The following is a 20,360-nucleotide window of genomic DNA, read 5'->3' on the forward strand; positions in this document are numbered from 1 at the left end:
CACTCAGAGGTGCTAGGCTCATATGGCTGCTGTATTACCATGTCATTTATTGCAAAGCTAAAACTTGGCAGAAAGCCAGGAAGCTTGTCATAGTTGTCAGCTGGCCTTGGCTAAGTCAAGGGTGATGGTCTTTGTTCTGTGCTTCCTGCCACTAAGACAGGAGCAGCCTCCAGTACTGGGTCATGTCCTGCTTGAGGTGGTCAGAGTCAGATCCTCTCCTCATTTAAAGATGAGGTGCCAAATGATGTGCAGTGCGCAACCTACTTTAACTCTTGTTACATTATTCTGGTCTGTATTCCTCATGGAATGAGAGAGAGGCAAATATTATGCAAGATGAAAGTAGGTAATGTAATGATTATAACAAGGCCAGCCAGGTAGACTTTACAGAATATGAGTTCCCTGACTGGAGCTGTTAATCTCATCCAAACTGGAAGCCCTGGCGGGCAGATATAAACCAGGAGAGTGAGAGGTTCTGTTTGCTCTGAGAGCTGGCTGTAAGAAAGCTGGATCAGTGTCAAGGACTCGCCATGTGTAAATAAAGCAAGACTTGGTAACAGGATAATGACCTTTTTTGGTGTTATTTAGTGGTGGTACTGCTATTAGTGTTGGTGGTGGGGAGGTGTCTTTAATGAGTGAATTGGCCACGCAAGAGCACGCAGGGTTTGTAGCATCAGGGGATGGGATGGGTGAGATCAAGTGTGGAAGACATTGTAGGCAATAATGAGTAGTAGAGCATGAGCCATGATAAGCAGTGAGGGCACTATCAGAGGTTGAGTGAGTTATGAGGTATTGGAGAGAAGATTGCGACAATTACCTAATTGCTCCAAAAATTTCTCTAAACAGCATTGCTCTTATACCCAATGTCTGTGCTCTTACAATCCCTGTTCACAGGAATGAGGAAGTCCTGCCTGTGCCCCACCATATCCAGCTGGATGTCCAGGGACCTGCCCACAAAGTGGGGCACTGATTTTTTTTTTCCCTGTTGCCATGCCCAGTGCAAATATTAGCAGCTGTGCTTGCAGCTCTGGACAGACCAAGCTTGTCCAGGTGTATACCATCCCAAACCCTTTAAAGACAGCACTTGCATAGGGGTGCACGTGAATGCTGGGATATATAACATGTGGTAATGAGGCAGAAATATGATTTCAAAAATTGTGTGGGGTTAGGGTCGGTCGCTAATGAGGGGAGCTTGGTAAGATGCAGTGTGAAAACTCATTAGGCCTCACAGTAAGAAACCTTCCAAAAACTGCATTGCAACTCAAAATTAGCCACAACAATGTAAGGTTCAGTCCTTTGTGTGGCCACTGGCACACAGATCTGCAGCTATGCGCCCAGAGAAAATAACCAACTTTAAAGCCCAGTTCCTCTGTCCAGTCTGTCTTCCTCCTTTGATGTGGTGTGCAGGTTATGCTTACATTAATTTGAAAACAGTATGAACAGTCAATATTTTATCAGTGATAATGGGATATTTTATCCTTTTTTTTAAAAGAGGAATGCTGCAATCTTCAGATCTCAAACAGGTTACTGTACCAGCACCCACGAACATATTTGTTCATTTTCGGCAATCCTTCCTTAACTTATGAAATTGCGAGTGACTGATGTTGGCACAGAATTTTTCAGTTTGTTTTAACAAGTGAAAGCATCCTGCCAGGGCAATAATTGCAAAGAATTCACAACTGTGTTGGCAGACTGATTTCTCATGATCTTTTGCAACACATAATTCACTTATTTTACCTTGCCCCACAAAATATCGTTCCATGACCAACCTTGAAGAAGTTTCACTTTTTTTTTCCACCAGGCGAAGGCCTCACAGTGGATATGCAGCCCCCAAATGACCGTAAAAATGGCTTGGGTGCTTCTCTGGATAATGGGTACCATATTGACGTATATTGACAAGGCTCCCAACTGACAATGCCTCAACTATCTGCTAAACTAGTGGATAATTGTTGGGTAAAAAAAACAGTGGTATATGTCCTGATATAATTTTAGCCCAACTGCTACAGGACAGAAGGCATTAAGATGCTGCTATTATCTCATTTTCCCTGTGTAACCTCAGTTCACATTCTGGTATTATATTTGTAAAACTATACTGTATGCTGTCTATCACCCTAATAAACATTATATGTGGAGAATCTAAAATGACCTTATTGCTCTATAAATTTACTACAAATAACATTGCCTTCTACCCAGTGTCTGTGCTCTTACAATCTCAAATTTAAACTATGTTAGAAAGTTACAACAAGTTGAAGCTTTTATATTTTGCACTCATCAGCGCATGACGCAAAAAAAACCTTCAACCTTTTGGCCTGAATCTTGTGTGCTTTGCTTTATGTGTCAGGTTTGTTAGTATTCATGGAGACTTTCTCTCTAAGAGGTCTAATGAGTTTTCTCACCAGCCCTTTCCAAACTTGCCTCATTAATACCCTGTCCCACTCTACGGAACCTCTGTCATCCGATTCTAGCTCCACTGTCCCACTGTCTTTACACGGAACAGCTTGCCACTGCTGGGTTATCTCGGAATGGGCAGTGTCCCTGATGACACAATCTTTAAAAGGCCATTGTGCATCCAGACTAGCACTGCTAATCCCAAACTGCCCAACACGGTTCCTCAGGTTTTCCCCTGACTTGACAAAGAAGGGAAAATTTCACCACATTTTGTTGGGAAGGCCCAGAGAGATGGGCGGTGCACAAACAGGATATCATCTTCATCTGGGAGCAGACGAAGAGGTCACAACATCAGACCAAATAGCCTGGTCTGAGTTTGCCACTTGGGTTAATACAGTTTCAGCTATCTGGAGGAATTCATAGCAATGAAGGAAAGAAGTCAATTATTTTCTTGACTCTGCCAGTGTCAAGCACTGCCATCATTTCTCTGATAACTCTCGCTCACTCCATCCCTGCTACTGCACTCACCTCCCACTAAGGTTCATGCATGCCTTTTGAACTACCTACTCATTTTCTCAGGATATCTCCCCATCTGTATCAAAAGTACCAGCTATTCTTCCCATGTTCATCTCCCTTAATACCTGTGTTTCTTTCATTCCAAGAGGAAAACAGACCATAATAAGGCATAAAGTGTCAAGTTAGGTGATGTACTGCCTGGCATTTAGTTCATTCCTTATCAGGAAAAGATCCTGACTCTGGCTGTCCTGAGTGGCAGACTGTCCATGTCCAAGACTGGTATCAGAGGCTGTCCTTGTCTTACTGTGCCCTGGCCAGCTTGACATGGATCTAACTCCCTTGATTTAACTCAGAACTGTCAATAACCATGACAAGCTTCCCGACATTTTGTTTGCACCAAATGATGTGGCAATTCAACGATGTGTGAGCCTGTATCTCTCTGGCTGAGTGGCAAGGCACAAAAAGGCACTGCAGGAATGCTGGGACCAAAGTGATTGTGTAGGATCAGAGAAAGTGAACACATTGGAGATGCAGCCTGCTCCAGTGCATGAGTTGGGTGCGTATTCCTGAGCACAAAGTGCCCTTGCTGCAGTATGACAGTGATGGTTCTCTTTCTTTGCTGAGGTATAGCACTGAAATATAAAAGAGGATTATAAGTGGATCAGAGATGAGCCATGAGGGTTCTTAGAGGCTGGTCCATGTTAGGTGCCAGTGTCTGTGGACATGGGGTAGATATGGACAGTGACCATAGTCTGTGCACTGAGATGTTGTTGCAGGATATACAAGAAGCATGAAGATATAGTAAATTAGGTTATGTGCCAACCAGCATATGGACAACATCTCCAGCAAGCAAACCTAGTCCTCTCCCTTAGTCCACTGACAAAATGCTACTTTTAAACTGCTGGAATGATTTCCATGCATTAATTTGCAACAAATACATTCTTGAATTCATTGAAAAATATACAATTTACAAACTAATTAATCTTTAATTGGAAATGTATTTTTATAGCTGCTTGTTCTTGTTTGAATTATGATTTAGAAGGATAATTAATCAATACTGTCTAGCTACTATGATCCCAGCTGATAGTATCGCTGGCCAAGTCAGATTCCAGAATGAAATCTGGCCAATTAGTTTCTTTTTATTTAACATCATGGTCATTCACTGGAAGATCGGGACACAAAGCTATATATTTTCTTTAAGAACAGCAGTTTATCACAGAAAAGGAAAAAAGAACACAACAAGCTATCAAAATATAGAGCGCTATTTGAAAGATCTTGAAGCACACAGAAAAACATAGAATTATCCTTTTCCTGAAGCTGCCAATTATAGAGACTTCAATCTAGAGACATTTCATGGCTATTTCAAATGTTTAAGTATCATTTGACTGATTCTCCCAATTCATCCCTATGAGCTGGAAAGCTCTTTCAAAACTGAAAGCTTAGACTTTCTTAGCTTTTAATAAGTTGCAGATTTCGAACAGTACACCCCTGGTTCTTGAGCTTCACAAAACAAGCTTTTTACAAAAAGTTAACTGCGCATTCCTTGAACTGTCTTATGTTCCTTTCTTGGAGAGAAACAATATTTTCTTCCGCTCTCAGTGAGGTCTCCTCTCAGCTGCTAAAACCTTTCAATCCTGAGTTTTATAAACTTAAATCCGTCCTCGATTATCTTGAACCGTAAACAAGCTAATGGCCTTCAATGCCCAAGGCTGATGGGTTACCTGATAAAGTGTATAAAATTGAGAGGCATGGATAGGATGGATAGTCAGACTCTTTTTCCCAGGGTGCAAATGTCATATAATCTGACTTCTGTGTTGAGAGCTGTTGGGGCATTTAGTTTGTCCTTCAGTAGATGGTAATTTGAAAGCTGCAGTTAATAAGGCCATTAACCAGCAATAATCCTTGTTGATAGGCAACACAGTGCTGCCCAGCAAAAAAAACTTGTTTTGACACTGGGGACATCGTTAAAAGATGCTGTGTGTTATTCCCAGCACTGAAGTAAGTCCCACTGGATTTCATGTCACATTTCTCACCAATGTCCACATCATTCAGGCCCTTGTAAGCTTTGGCCCCTTGTCTCCTTTTTAGCAATGCTTAAGATCTGTATTTATTCATATTGCACAATTTTCTTTCCCAAATTTCTATTGACCTATTTTTCCACCTTTACATTTTCTAGGGAATCAGCCCCAAGAGTCTTCCGTTCATTCACATCCCTCAAACTTTTTTTATTGAATGTAACCTCTTGTTCCTTTTCTTCAATTCCATGCACCCAGTCATTGTCTTGCTGGAGTTGTTTAGTCCTCCTCACTGCTTGTTAAAGCTTCTAGTTGTTGCTATCAGCATGATTTGAAACTGTTGTGCCCAAGTCCTATTAATATCAGTACTCAGAACATAAGTAGATGCAGCACTGAGTATTTCTGAGAAAGATAGATTTTGTCATATTCAGTATTATTATTAGGGAGGCTTGTTTTTCTTTCCTTATGTGCTTATTTCCCAGAATTGAATTTTCTGCCTGCTTCACTGTTAGTTGTCCCTTCATTTCAAACTTGTATTATAGGTCTGAGCTTGTCATTATCACTCAAGTACACTCACATGGTTTTCCATAACACCTCTCAATTTATGGCATTCTGTATAGATCATTGCCTTTTCTTCATAGTGCACATTCAAGCTGCAGGATAATATCACAATTATTTTCACTGAATGTCAGTGAAAAATTGGAGTTTAAGTCCATCTAGGATTCACAATATTAAAGCCAAATGCTTTTCTGAAATGAATTTAAGCAGCCACATTGTAATGTTGTGTTGATCACACTCCAGCCTCTGTCTGATCAGAATGTCACTTCCATCTTTCTAAAACAGCAAGTTCGTACATTTCATTTCTCTTTCTCTAGCCCTGCAGAGCTTAATCACAACATTATCATCTGGAAGAATCTCTTATACCCAAATAAATTCATTAGCTTCCATCTCAGCTAATTGTTGAACCTTACAAGTTGTTTTGGACAAATCAAATATGAAATGAACCATTCAAAATATCCAGCAGCACAAATTACTCAGGAAATACAGGCAGGTTGAAAGAATGAGTAAGAAAAGCCAGATGGAATACAGTGTAGTGAGTTGTGAAGTTGTCGACTTGGTTAAGAAAACAAGACAGTTTTAGACAAAATAAAAACTGGAAGAACTGCGGATAGTATAAATCAGGAACAAAAACAAAGTTGCTGGAAAAGCTAAGCAGATCTGGCAGCATCTGTGAAAGAAAAAACAGAGTTAACATTTTGGGTTTTTGATTTGTGAGAGATTGGGAAATTTAGGATGGCACGGTGGCTCAGTGGTTAGCCCTGCAGCCTCACAGAGCCAGGGACCCAAGTTTGATTCCACCCTAAGGCGATTGTATGTGTGGAGTTTGCACATTCTCCCTGTGTCTGCATGGGTTTCCTCCAGGTGCTCCAGTTTCCTCCCACAGTCCAAAGATGTGCAGCTAGGTGGATTGACAGTGCTAAATTGCCCGTAGCATTCAGGGATGTGTAGGTTACAGGGCTATATCTGGGCGGGATGCTCTGAGGGTCAGTGTGGACTTGTTGGGCCAAAGGGCTTGTTTCCACACCGTAGGGATTCTAAGAAGTTTCTATTAAGAGTGACTTGGGTATATGATTCGCAAAAGAGTTAACATTAAGCATTTAGGAGAGCAAATGGTGTGTTAATTGACGTGGTACTTATGTCACCAAGGAAATTGATTAAGAAAGTAAAGAAGGCCTACTAAGTTCTGCAAGGCATTGTTAGGACTATACCTGGAGTACTGTGAAAAGTTTTGGTCTGCTTACCAAAAGAAAAACATACACATCCTAAGAGGAATGCAAATGAAAGTAAAGATTCTCTCAGCTTCTTCCTCGGATGAAGGGATTGTGCTGTAATGAGATATTAAGTACGTGAGGTTTACACATCCTGGAGTTTAGGAGAATGAGTGGTGATTTAATTAAAACATATGAAATGCTTAAATGCCTTGTCATGATAGATGCTGAAAAGATATTTCAACTGATAGAGTAATCTGGAACATTGCTCACTGTCTCCAATTAAGGGATTGTTCAATGGGAATTGGGATCAAGGGAAATTCCTATACTGACAGTGGGTAATAGTCCAACAGGTTTATTTGAAAATACAAGCTTTCAGAGTCTTATTCCTTCTCGGGTGTTAGTGAGAGAGAAAATATTAGACACAAAATGTTTAAGTAAGAGATCAAAGGGTCACACCATTAATCAGGATGTATTAAACAAACCTGAGATACTGTTGAATCTTTAATCAGTTGAAAGGTTTTCATTGATTAATATGTTATTATTGATGGCCCTGAAGTAATATATATAAAAAAAATAAGCACACAATTTCTAGACAGTCAGACAATGTGGTGTTTAGTAAATTCCTAATTTAGAAGCAAAACCAGTCTGACTCCAAACATATAGTTTTTAAGAAAGGTTTCACACCTATCTGATTTACTGATCTAAAATGTCACATCTTCCTTACACTGGGAAAACATTTAGTTCTATCAGGACAGTGACTCCAAAAGAATTTGGGGATTTACATATACATGTTAATCAAATAAAACCTTCTAACTGATTAAAGATTTAACAACAAATTAGGATTGTTAAATATATCCTCATCGGTTGTGTGAACCTTTGATCTTTTACTTATAAATTCTGTGTCTGATACTACGTCTCTCACTAAAATGTGAAAACGGAGAGGAGCTCCAAAAGCTTCAAATAAACCTGTTGGACTGTAACCTGGTGTTGTGTGATTTCTGATCTTGTCCATCCCAGTCCAACACCACCACCTCCACATCTTCACTGAAATCATTAAGAATCATTTGAATATTCGTCTGCAGAGATGATCGTTCATTAAATACATTCAAGGTTGATAGATTTTTGGGTACAAAAGAAATTAAAGCATGCGGAGATGGTGCAGAAGCAGAATATCAGCCATGATCTAATGAAATGCGTACTAGAATAACCAAAAAGCTTAATCCAGCTCCTATTTGTTATGCCCTTATGAATTTCAGCTCACCTGGTCTGAGCCTTGCTACTGAGACCTTGCAGTGGGAGAGGAAGACATAAGCTGAGCTGCAAGCCCAAGAGGTCTCTAGCCCTGACCTTAGTGCCTGAGAGACCTGAGGGCTGTCATGAAAAGAAGAAAATGATTTTACCTTTCACAGGTTCCCTGCAGAGTTTCCAATCTGGCGAGGATGCTGCTCCAAGCCATTTGAGGTTGACTTCAGTTCATTTCCTCTGTTTGCCATCATCAATTGAATGTCTGCTGCTCGAGTAATTGAACAGCTCCAAATGTTAAGGCAAATTTTTCACCCCATATCCTGAACTATGCTGGTAAAGCATGTATTAAAACTAAGTGATTAACTGCGGAAGAGAATGTTTGGAGATCCTGATCCTGTGGAATTTTAAATATGTTATTATTGATGGCCCTGCAGTAATATACAAAATTAAATAACAAGATTTATTTTTAAAAGTTTAAACTGCACAGTATTCCTTATAAAAACAAAAGACTGCCATAAGAAAATTGTCACAAATTCAGGAACTCTGGGGCCACAAGGCCTCTGAAAAATAGGACATTTTATCTCACTTGTCCCCTGACAATTTTGCATTTCCAGACTCATTATTCCCGTGCAACTCTGATGTTTTAGAATCACTGTGAAGATGAATAATGCTGCAGGGCTAATATGTGAAAGAAAATTGTGTTCTAAAAATGCCTCACGGAATTGTGACTATTTTGAAAATTCCCAGTTTTCTCCTTCACATTGCCTGTCGTAGATATTTTATTTGTGTAGACCCCAATTATGATTTAAACAGCAACAAACATACAAGAAATTTATTTTTCCTTTATGTGGTTCCTTTTAAATATCAGAACTAACAATAGCATTTGAATCTCCTATAAAACAGGTACAGTTCAGTGTTTTAATGAAAAATTTACCAGGCTGTGCAGTGTTACATTAAGATCCTAATGCAAACACTGTGGCAATCAGAATGACTAGAACTAGTTCCTCTCGTATTTATTGCACACTACTTATGCCGTCTCTCTTACTTAATATGAATATATTTATGTTGATAATCTATTAATCACTGTGTTAATTATGACACGTGACCCTGATTGTTCATGGTCTTAGACACTGATGGAAGCTGATACCACAGTGTAAGTGTTACAATCTCATTTAAATAGAAGATTTATTTAAAACAGGCTATGTACCAAGTATAATAGGGGGCTGGGGTCCAATTAACAGAGTGCACCCAACCCCTATTAAAACATAGCCAAGGCATACAGGAGACTCTGCTTGCTCCAATGTGCTCAGGGAATAAGCTCAGTTGCTATTAATTGTGTTTTAAATTACTTTTTGCTCCATTTTGATTGTATTAGTTGAGATTGCTGGTAGGTCTCTTGTTGTGGTTTCTGCTGAAGGGATGGATAGTCCCCATGACTGACTGAAGAAAAAGAGCTCACAATAATGGTCAACAAATACAGATGTAACAAGTCCTTATGGATTTATCACAACTTTGGGATCCCTGTGACCAGCCCTATTCCTGGGTGCCTAGGTTTGCCAGAGAAGAGCTGTTTTCCTCACCTCTATTTTCCTGCTACTGCCTCCTTTCGTGCCATCCCAGACTCCACATTGTTCTTCAGCTGGTCTGCAGAGTGCACAGGCATCAAGCAAATGACATTCTCTGCTTGTAAAGAATAGCATTTGCATCACTCACTTTACATTTTTATATCAGTACTTAATTTGTCACAGAAATTGTTGGAAAAGCTCAGCAGGTCTGACAGCTTCTATGGAGAGAAATCAGCGGTAATATTTCAGGCTCAGAACAGAAGAGGAGTCTCTGGACACAAACGATTATTCCGATTTTCCAGCGATTTTGTTTATCTTTCTCATTTCAAGCATCTGTAATCATTTGGGTTTTTACAAGATTGATACCTCATTAGAAGACTGACCAATCTCCTTGTAAGAGTTAGGTAGACAAACAAGGACTGAAAAGTTGGCTGCCCCTTTCCCCCAGATGCTGCCTGGCCTCCTGTGTTCTGCCAGCCTCTTGTTTGTCTACTTTGAATTTCAGCATCTGCAACTTTTTTATCTCTATCCAAGAGTTTGCCCATTCTAAGTTTGTGCCTATGACCAGTATACATATCCCTTGGAAATGCAAACAGGTTCCCATTCACAGCAGCTATCTCTCAGTAAAATAAGCAAGTTTCTTGTTATGTACCTAAATGGCTCATGACTCCTGCTTTGTTGGTGCAGTTTTATTTTAAACTTACATTCAATACCGAAAGGAAGAAAGGAACTGCGGATGCTGGAAATCAGAAACAAAACAGAAATTGCTGGAGAAGTTCAACAGGTCTGGCGGCATCTGTGGAGAGAAAGCAGAGTTGAAGTGTCAGGACCAGTAACCCTGAAGCGGTTACGTTCAGTAATCAGTATTCAAATTGTTGCATTCAGTATGTTGTGTCCTAACTTTAAAGCCTCAATCATGTGTCGTGCTGCAGCAAACTATAAGCCTGACTTCAAACACCTTCCAAAGGCTCTGTGATATTCTGTATATAAGACAATAAAACATATGAGCAGAAAGAGGCTATTCGGCCCACTGAGTCTTTTCCACCATTCAGTCATAGCTGATACGTTTCTCAACCCCATTCTCCTCCCCCCTCCCAGTAATCCTTGATACCCTCATCAAAAACTTATTTATCTTTGTCTTAAAGATACTGAATAATGTGGCCTCCACAACCTTCCATAGCAGTGAGGCCCACAGATTTACTACCCTTTGGCTTCAAAAATCCCTCCTCACCTCAGTTCTAACGTGTCATCCCTTCACTTTGAAGCTGTGCACTTGGGTCCTAGTATCTCCTGTTAGTGGAAATGCCTTCTCTATGTCCATTCTATCCAGGCCTCTCAGTATTCTTAAGTTTCATTGAGAATTTCCCAAATCCTTCTAAACTTCATTGACTACAACCTTAAAGTCCTCAACTACTCCTCATATGACCACCCTTCATCTCCAGGATTATTTCTTGTAAATGTCCTCTTGACCTCGTCGAAGGCCAACACATCCTCTCTTAGATGTGGAGCCCCAAACTGTTCACAGTATTCCAAATCTGGTCTGACTAAAGCCTTACACAGCCTCAGCAGCACATTTCTGCCCTTGTATTCTAACCTCTTGAAATGAATGCCAACATTGACTTCCCTACTGCCAACTGAGCCTGTATGTTAACCTTAAGAGGGTCTAAAATTGAACTCATAAGTACCCTTGTGCTTCAGATTTCCAAAACACATTCACTGTTTAGAAAATAGTCTGCACTTCTGTTCTTCCTGCGAACGTGCATAACCTCACACTTTCCCACACTATATTCCATCTACCGCTTCTTTGCCCACACTGCTAGCCTGTCCAAGACCTTCTGCAGCCCCCTGCCTCCTCAACACTACCTGTCCCTCCAGCTATGTTTGTGTCATCTGCAAACTTAGCAATAATACCTTCAGTTACATTGCCCATTCGTTGGTGTATAATACGAATAGCTGTGGTCCCAACACTGACCCCTGCAGAAGTCCTTAGTCACTGGTAACTAGACCCCTTTATCCCCACTCCCTGCCTTCTGCCAGTAAGCCAATTCTCTATCCATGCCAGAACCTAGCCCCTAAAACCATAGGCTCTTATCCTATTTAGCACTGTCCTATGTGGCACCTTGTCCAAGGTCATCTGGAAATCCAAATAGATCATGTCCACTGGCTCTCCTTTGTCTAACATGCTCATTACCTCCTCAAAGGATTCTAACAGATTTGTCAGGCATGACTATCCCTTGATGAGGCTTTGCTGACTCTCAACCCTATTTTACCATGTACTTCCAAGTAGTTTGCAATCTCATCCCTAATAATGGACTGAAAATCTTACCACTGACCAAGGTCAGGCTCACCAGACTATAATTTCCAGTCTTCTGCCTCCCTTCCTTCTTAAAGAGGGGTGTTACATTAACCTTATTCCAGTCATTCCATTCTGACTCCAGTGATTTCCGAAAGATCCCTATCAATACATCTACAATCTCCTCAGCTACCTCCTTCAGAACTCTGTGTAGTCCATCTGGTTTGGGTGATTTATCCACCTTCAGGCTTTTTAGCTTCCTCAGCACCTTTCCCGTGGTGATGATCACTGCACTCACCTCTGCCCTCTGACTTTCTTGAAGTTCTGGTATGCTACTGGTGTCTTCCACTGTGAAGACAGATGCAAAGTAACTGTTCAGTTCTCCACCGTCTCCACCTGGTTCTCCATTACTACTTCTCCAGCCTCATTTTCCAGCAACCCAATGTCAATGCTTTGCCTCTCTCTCTCCTTTTATCAATCTAAAAATAAACTCTTGCAATCTTCTTTTATTTTACTTGCTAGCTTCCCCCCACATTTCAACATCTCCCCCTTAATTGTTTTGTTTTTAGTTGTCCTTTGCTGATTTTTAAAGACTTCCTAATCCTCTGGCTTCCCACAAATCTACGCCACATATTATGCTTTCTGTTTTGCTTTTATGCTCCTCCCAGCTTTCCTTGTCAGCCATGGTTCCGCATGCTTCCCTTAATATCTTTCTTCTTCCTTGGGAGGAATGTCTACTGTGCCTCCTGAATTACCCCCAGAAACTGCTTTTGCTGCTCCACCATCTTCCCTGCTCGGCTTCCTTTCCAATGAACTCTGGCTAGTTCCTTCCTCATGTCTTTACAGTTATCCTTTATAACCAATCCAGTTGCCAAATTGATTTTTGTACTGAATGGGCACCCATAATTAGCACCTTTCAGCCCTTGGCCATGCCTAAGAATGGCAATGTCTTTGGTGGTTCTTTGGGCTTGCTTCAGATTCCAGGGGATAATTGGTAAGTAAGATATACAAGTTCCAGTGAATCTGTAGAGATTTACCACATGCCATCCTGGACGCTTCTGTATATCTGCTTGCAACTCTTTGGACAGTGGTTTTGCCAGCGTTTGTTGATGTCTGTGCTGGCAGCAAGCCCCATATTCAATAGTGAGTTCAACTTGGGCTCCCAGCTGCACTATCATTAGTACATGGGAACCAATTCTAATTCAGGGATGAGTGTTCACTTTGATATTGACAGTCTTAAAACATCTGCCACCCCTATGCCTCTTCCTATTTGGCTTCCATTCCCTCTCCCAATTGTTTGGTCCCCTATTAGATTCTCTGATAACACCTTTGTCTTCATCTTCCATAGACATTCTGCCATTTTTGGGATTTAATTTTCCTCAGGAAATAAGTATCTTAGCAAATCCTTATTTAAGTCGTTGGTAACTTGATTTGCTCTTTTGGGGAGTCTGGATATTAGTTATCATTGTCTGAGTGTCACTGAGCATCAGGAATGGCAGCTGTGACTTGAGTTGCTTAGTGGACAGTAAACATTTATGCATTGTTATCAAGCTTCATGAGTTGACTCACAGTATTTCCGTTTTCCACACTATGCCATATGTGTGGGCATGTGGTGAGTGCTGAAAATTTCAGGTACAGTTTAGGGTGTTAATAAAACCATACATGAGTCTCATTCCAATCCTTATGGGAATCTCTACTCCCAAACAGCAAGCCATGTATTGGTTACAGGGTAGTCTGTCACTGCTATCCCTCTTAATCACTTTACTTTTAAGTATTTAGCTATTATTGCTAGGATCGTGGAGTAACAGAGGCATACAGCATAGAAGTAGGTCCTGCAGTCCCTATGATAACCAACAAATATCAAACTACACTCATTCCATTTACCCGCAATTGGTCCACAGCCTATGGTGCCCTGGCATTTTAAATGCTCAACCAGATGCTTCTTAAATGTTACAAAAGTACTTCCTCTACCATCCTCCTGGGTAGCTCGTTCCATATTTTCACCATCTGGAAAGGATGCTTTCTATGGTGCTTCCAAGAAAATTGGTAAGAGTCATGTGTCCAGTCAAGGCATCCCACTAGAGGTGGCATTAATAGTGGTTACGACCCTTTGAATGCAGAGGCTTGATGGTATGGTAAGTGAAGATGAAAGGGACCTTATTAGTAACGTAGGAGAGAAGAGAAGGGGTGAGAGCAGAAGTGTGGGAGATGGGTAGCAAGGAATCCTCAGTTGGGGGAAAGAAGTAGACTTTTCAGAGGCCCCCTTTTGGAAGCTGTTTTTTAAACAAAGATCTCTTGTCAGTAGTGCAAAGTTCCTTATTGTCAGCATGATCCCACATATTTTTTTACCTTTAAGCCTGTCTTCTCCAAAAGTTAAATGTGTTTTGCATGGCTTCTAGGTCTTTATATTTCTTTTGATGTCCACTATTAGATTATTTTATGGTATTTGATAACTGGAAAGCAACTCAAAGAATTAATTCCTTCGTCATTCACACAAAATAACTTGACCAGTATAATCATGTCTTCATGAATCGAGAATCTATCTTTGACATGGAAACTCTTCGTAAAAAATCAGGAACCTTGAGTTGTCATCTATTCCACATTAATCCCCTCAGACAGCTTTGCTGAATACAATTCACTTTCTTAGTAAAATGCATTTCTTGTCCATGTTTCAGTGACATGAAGCAGAGATGTCGGAAAAACAGCTTTGAGCTTTGCCCCTCAGGCTAATATTTCTGTTATGGAAGGAAAATCATTTCAACTAATTTATTGAAGTTCTTTGAAGGAGAAACGTGCATTGTGGATTGGGGGAACCTGCTGATCTCCAGAAAGCATTTGACAATATGCCTTACATAAGGTCGTTGACTAAAATAGAAGGATGAACATAGATTGAGAATAACATAATAGCATGGTTAAACAATTGGTTAGCAAACATAAACAGATTTACGTGAATGGATCTTTCACCAATTGATAAGTTGTGATAAATGGGATATTGCAGGTGGCTGTTTTAGTGGACTTAGGTGACACTATTAGCGTGATGACCTTCTAACTTGACCCTGAGATGGACCATCCGAACCTGAAATGCCTGCCTTTGTTACACAGCTAAACTTGGAACTTGTTGAATTGTTAAAATGCTCTGAGTGTTAGTTGCTGTTTGACCTCCAGAGGGACAGCAGGAGTCCTGTCTGAGTTGTCCCCCTCACATTCTTGATCTCTGACACCAACTTGCAGGCTGGAAAGAAGCCTCCAGTTTTTTTACAAAAAGGTAAAGATCTTGGCCCAACTTTACTGAGAGAGCTATTGTTGAGCATTGACCTCTGGGAAGTTGTGGATGAGCTAAGAACACCAGGGGGAGGTGATGGCCTAGTAGAAATATCGCTGGACTGTTAATCCAGAGACCCAGATAACATTCTGGCACCCAGGTTCAAACTCTGCCACAGCAGATGGTGGAATTTGAATTCAATAAATATCTGAAATTAAGAGTCTAATGATGACCACGGGCCAATTGTTGGAGGAAAAACCCATCTGGTTCACTAATGCACTTTTGCGAAAGAAATTGCCATCCTTACCCGGTGTGGTCCATATGTGACTCCAGTCCCACAGCAATGTGGTTTACTCTTAACTGTCCTCTGGGCAATTAGGGATGGGCAATAAATGCTACCAAGCCAGCAATGCCCTCATCCCATGAATGAATAAAGGAATAAAAGGACTTTAAAAATCCACAGTTACCTTTTTATGACAGAAACAAAGAGAATTTTTCTTTCCACTTGAAGCTTTGAAACTCTCTGTCACAGATGGAAGTGATGGTGGAGTCCTTGAATGCTTCGGAGACATGTGTGGATTGATTTTTGTTAGGCAAAGGAATCAAAGGTAGTTGGAATTTTGAAACACAGTTAGATCAGCTATCATAGAATCATGGAATCATACAGCATGGAAACAGACCCTTCAGTTCAACCAGTCCATGCTGAACATAGTACCAATCTAAACTTGTCCTAACTACCTGTTCCTGGTCTGTACCCTCCAAACCTTTCCTATTTATGTACTTATCCAAGTGTTTTTTAAACATTGTAATTGTGCCCACATCTGCCACTTCTTCATGATGTTCATTCCACATGAACCGCACCTGTTGAAAAAAATGCCTTAATGTATTTTTTAAATCTCCCTCCTCACCTTAAAAATGTGCCCCATAGTCTTGAAATCCCCATTCCAGGAAAAAAAAAGACACCTATTTAATTCTATCTGTACGCCTCATGACTTTATCGACCTCTAGAAGGTCCCCTCTTAATCTTCCATGCTCCATGAAAACTGACCCAGCCTATCCAGCCTTTCTTTATAACTCAAGTCATCATGTGATTGAAAAAGAAAGCTTGAGGGACCAAATGGCTTCCTTCTGCTTCTTATTCATGGGTTTATATTTGACCGAGGAGTATTTATTGAGTTTGCCAAAATCTAAGCTTTCCTGTTTTGACAGAATGGTTCTGTGCCAATTTGGATGTCTGTTGATAGGGTGCTCCCTTAGCAGATGAATCTCTCTAAGCCTGAAGCATGTGATCACCAATCCTGAGGACAGGTAAAGTGTAATTCCTCCCTGGAGCAGTTAGGAAGGTCACTGCCCTATTTTAATGCTGAGAATCATACGGAATCTCTGACCCTTTAGCTGGTGCAAAGTGACAAGTGCACATTTTGATGTTCTTTATTTCTAATGCTTCATTTGTGCATGATTTACATTTGTAATTTGTGACCAGCACAGTGCCAAGTTTCACTGCAAACTAATATTAATTAGTTTGTTCTATGTGCTGGATTGGTGCAGTGCTCAATCAAACAAAATTTAGGAGAGCAGATGTAAAACCACTTGGTTTCACATCACATCAGATTTGCATGAACAAGGCACAGCTGTAACATTTACAGTGTCTGACTAGAAAGATTTGATACTTGATGTATATTTTATTTTGCTTTGTTGTTCACTCAGAGTATTAAGATATAACTAGCATTCAAACAAATTCTGAGAGACATTTTGCCCCCATGATTTTGAGCCAGCAAAATAGGTTAAATCTTCTGGTTTTGAATTACATTCAGCAGGTAGTAAGCTGAAACTCCTTCCTGTGCTTCGAAAGAATCTAAAACATGACTTGCTAAAGTGTGCTCCATGCCCACAGATTTTAAACAGTCTCCTTTCATGTTTAAAAAACCCACACAGAAAATACATAACAAATTTAACGAATTCTGTTATTTGTTTGAATCTGATATTTTCTTCATGGGCTTTTTAAAATTCTTCTTTAAGCATATGTTAATACATTCACTGCTTGAGAAGCCAAGCCAGAAGCATAGAATCAGAAAGCACAGCAACAACCCATTCAGCCCCTTACCTCTGCGGTGATCTTTTGTAAGAGTTCTCCAAATAATCCCAATCCTCCATTCTTTTCCCCTTAGGCTCCAAATTGATCTTTTTCAATTATTTTACCAATGCCCTCTTGTAGTTTATGATTGCGTTAACTTCCTCCATTCCTTTTGGCGGTCCATTTCAGCTTGTAAAAATTGCAGTTTCGAACAATTTCTCCTCTCTCCACCATTACTTTGATTGCCATTTCATACATTGCCATTTCATAAAATCCTCTCTGATAATTTTTTGTACCTTAAATATGAACGAGTAAAACTACATTAAATCTCATAACGGTACTTGTGTACAGTGTATGAAGTTGTGATATATAAGATACATTACATCATTCATGAATAAAATTAAAACAAAAATACTGTTTGTCTGTAACAGCACTTGGCTTTTCAATATCTCTCTCCTTTCTGTCTCTGTGTCTTCTATACCTTCTACCCTCGATTTACTTACTATGATTTATGTATCTATTTGTCTTTCAAGCTTTTTCAATCTTACTCTGTGGAAGCAAGAATGGGGGGAAGGGATAAGGTTAAATTGGGTGATAATTTAAAATGGTATCAGCTTAGTCACCATTATACACCTTTCTTAATTCTCACTGACTTAACTACACTATGATTCAGAAAAGATGTAAATGAATGATAGAATGTATGAAGGTAATTTCACACATTAGTGAAACACTAAGTTAACCACACTATCTTTGTGAGCCTTGCAAAAGTATTTGTATTAAGAATTTGTGTGTTTAAATGAAACAGAGAACTGTTATGACCAGGAGAAGAATGTCAATCCATTCCTATCTCATTGCGCACTGGTCGTCCACAAGAAAGATTTTAAAATTAGTTTTTGCATGCAGATCTATCGTGCTTCAATTAAAAAATAATAAGAGTCAAAACTAATGAGTCAATTAATAAGTTTTCTGGAATGAGTGAAAGAGGAGTTTACTTCACTGCTAATACTAAGAAAAATAGTAAATGCGACATCAAACTCACAAACTCTGGGACAAAGTTTAAAAAATGAAGAGTTTTAGGTACAAAAGGAAGATAAAGATTGTACAGTTTCAAAAACTGTCCTCTGAATCCTTGAGATGTTAGGTTTTAACCTGAAATGATGGGTGTTAAATATATGGAGACAGTAAGGACTGTAGGTGCTGGAAGCCAGAGTCAATAAAAGTGGAGCTAAACAATCCTGACAAAGGGTTTTGACCCAAAACATTGACTTTCCTGCTCCTCAGATGCTTTCTAAAGTGTCTATGCTTTTCCAGCTCCACATTTGTTAAATATATGTTTTGTATTCTCAGCAGTGTCAAAATTTGTAAGCATTTTTGAGTTCGGGATGAATGATTGTTTCTCCAATTTATTTTATCATTTGGCAGTGTTTCTTGAGAGATAAAAAGAAATGGCGAGCGAGAAAGAACAGGCCCCCCCACCCCAATTCTGCTACTACAAATCCATTCTCTTTTCTCTCTCTCTGTCACTCTCTCTCTCACTCGGTCCCAAAAGCTGTTTGCTGAAATACACTTTTTCTTAATTTATGTGTCTGGTTTAATTGCCCCTTTAAAAGCTAGATAATCTGCCGGCACCTTTCACCCTGGTACGTGAAACTTCCAGAAAGATATAAATTCAACAGGAGAGTAACTGGTTTCAGTTGTTTTTGGTGACATATTAATTTCAGTTCAGAATTGGTCGTGTTTATTGACAGATTGGCTTAATTCATAGTCAGTTAATCATTGTGGCCATCTTAAATATTTTTTACTGATTTTTTAAAAATACAGTCCATGAAAGGTCCCAAGGACTAAAAAGGACAAAGCATGTTGAAAATTGCTTGCCTAATTTTACCTTCTTCATAAGAGAATGTGATAAAGTGGGAGGTAGAACCTGTTTTATGATTGCTAATGGGACTTAAGTGTTGATGATTTGCTGCAAGATACCGAGGAGCTGGTACAAAATGAGGGTGAGAAGATCGTGCTGACGACTGTCCTGAACTTGACCTACATCCTTAAATGTCTAATTTTCTTTGTCCATATAACGATGGATGTGGATGAACTCCACATTCAGACTCTGTCATACCAGTGAAATTGAAAGATAAAGAGGGATGTAGATCCTGGGATGAAAGGATCAAGCAGCACCAGAAGCAACTATTGAATTGACCTTGAAAAGGGAAGAATCAAAGACGGAACATGAAGCAGACCGTTGGCTTGAAGCCTGTAGCCTAAGCAGAGGAGGAGCATCCAATGGTGCAAATTATAGGGAAGGCATTGAGGGAAGATACCTGTTAATGGTACTGGCCTTGTTATCATTTGATGGACCAAGAATGATCAGCAGCATTGGAGAAGAATGACAATCTATTCAGACTCATTTAGTTGCTTTCTAATGCTGACTGGAAACATGAAAATGAAAATTTAAAGAAAATCATTTTGAGTCCAGAAGTTAAACAAAAGAATCTCCAGCATCTGCAGTTCCCATTATTTCTGGTGCAATTTCCCTGTCTGATTTCCTGGCAGCATTAGCACATGTCAGGAGTGAGCAACCCTGAACTTCGTAGTGAGGATATTGGAAAACTACCCTGAACCAGAGCACTATAAGATGGGGCACCCTAGTGAATCCTGTGGATGATGTGTGAGGCAATGAGAGGTTTGGAAAGATTACTGGAAGATGGTAAAATATATATTGAGTCTGGAATTCCGTTCAGAGTGTAAGGAATTATTATCGCAACAGTATCCTGCAGTTAATACTTTTGCAAAAATGTAATTTGATTTCTGTTGTACAATCAGAAATTTGTGATGTGATCAGCAAATGATAAATTAATTGTGCAGATTTGAGGTCATTGAGAATATTGGCTACGGAATGTAATGACACACATTAGATGAATGCTGAATTGAATGGAAATGGAAAAAGCATTTCAACACATTTTTCTGCATTACTCATTAGCAAGCATTTTATGTTAATCCTCTGTGTTAAATAATATTTTCCAGAGAGCTTGGAATTAACAAAAAGCTGTTCAGTCTCTCTGGATCACTTGTACTGTGACAAGTGATTGGGACAACACATCCATCCTAGGACAAGCCAAACAGAGACATGCATGAGAATTCCTAGAAGCATGGCATTCCAACCGGAACTCCATCAACAAACACATTGACTTGGAGCCAATCTACCATCCCCTGAGAAAAAGAACAGGAAATGACAT

At 39.8% G+C, this 20,360-nt stretch overlaps 1 protein-coding gene across 3 annotated transcripts in view; it reads left to right on the plus strand.

The window, feature by feature from the left end:
• The window catches only part of il1rapl1b (interleukin 1 receptor accessory protein-like 1b), a 1,291,549-nt gene that overhangs the window by 744,160 nt on the left and 527,029 nt on the right, over window positions 1–20,360 (plus strand). The window lies entirely within an intron of this gene.

This window comes from Stegostoma tigrinum, chromosome 12 (assembly GCF_030684315.1).
Source record: "Stegostoma tigrinum isolate sSteTig4 chromosome 12, sSteTig4.hap1, whole genome shotgun sequence".
NCBI lineage: Eukaryota > Metazoa > Chordata > Chondrichthyes > Orectolobiformes > Stegostomatidae > Stegostoma > Stegostoma tigrinum.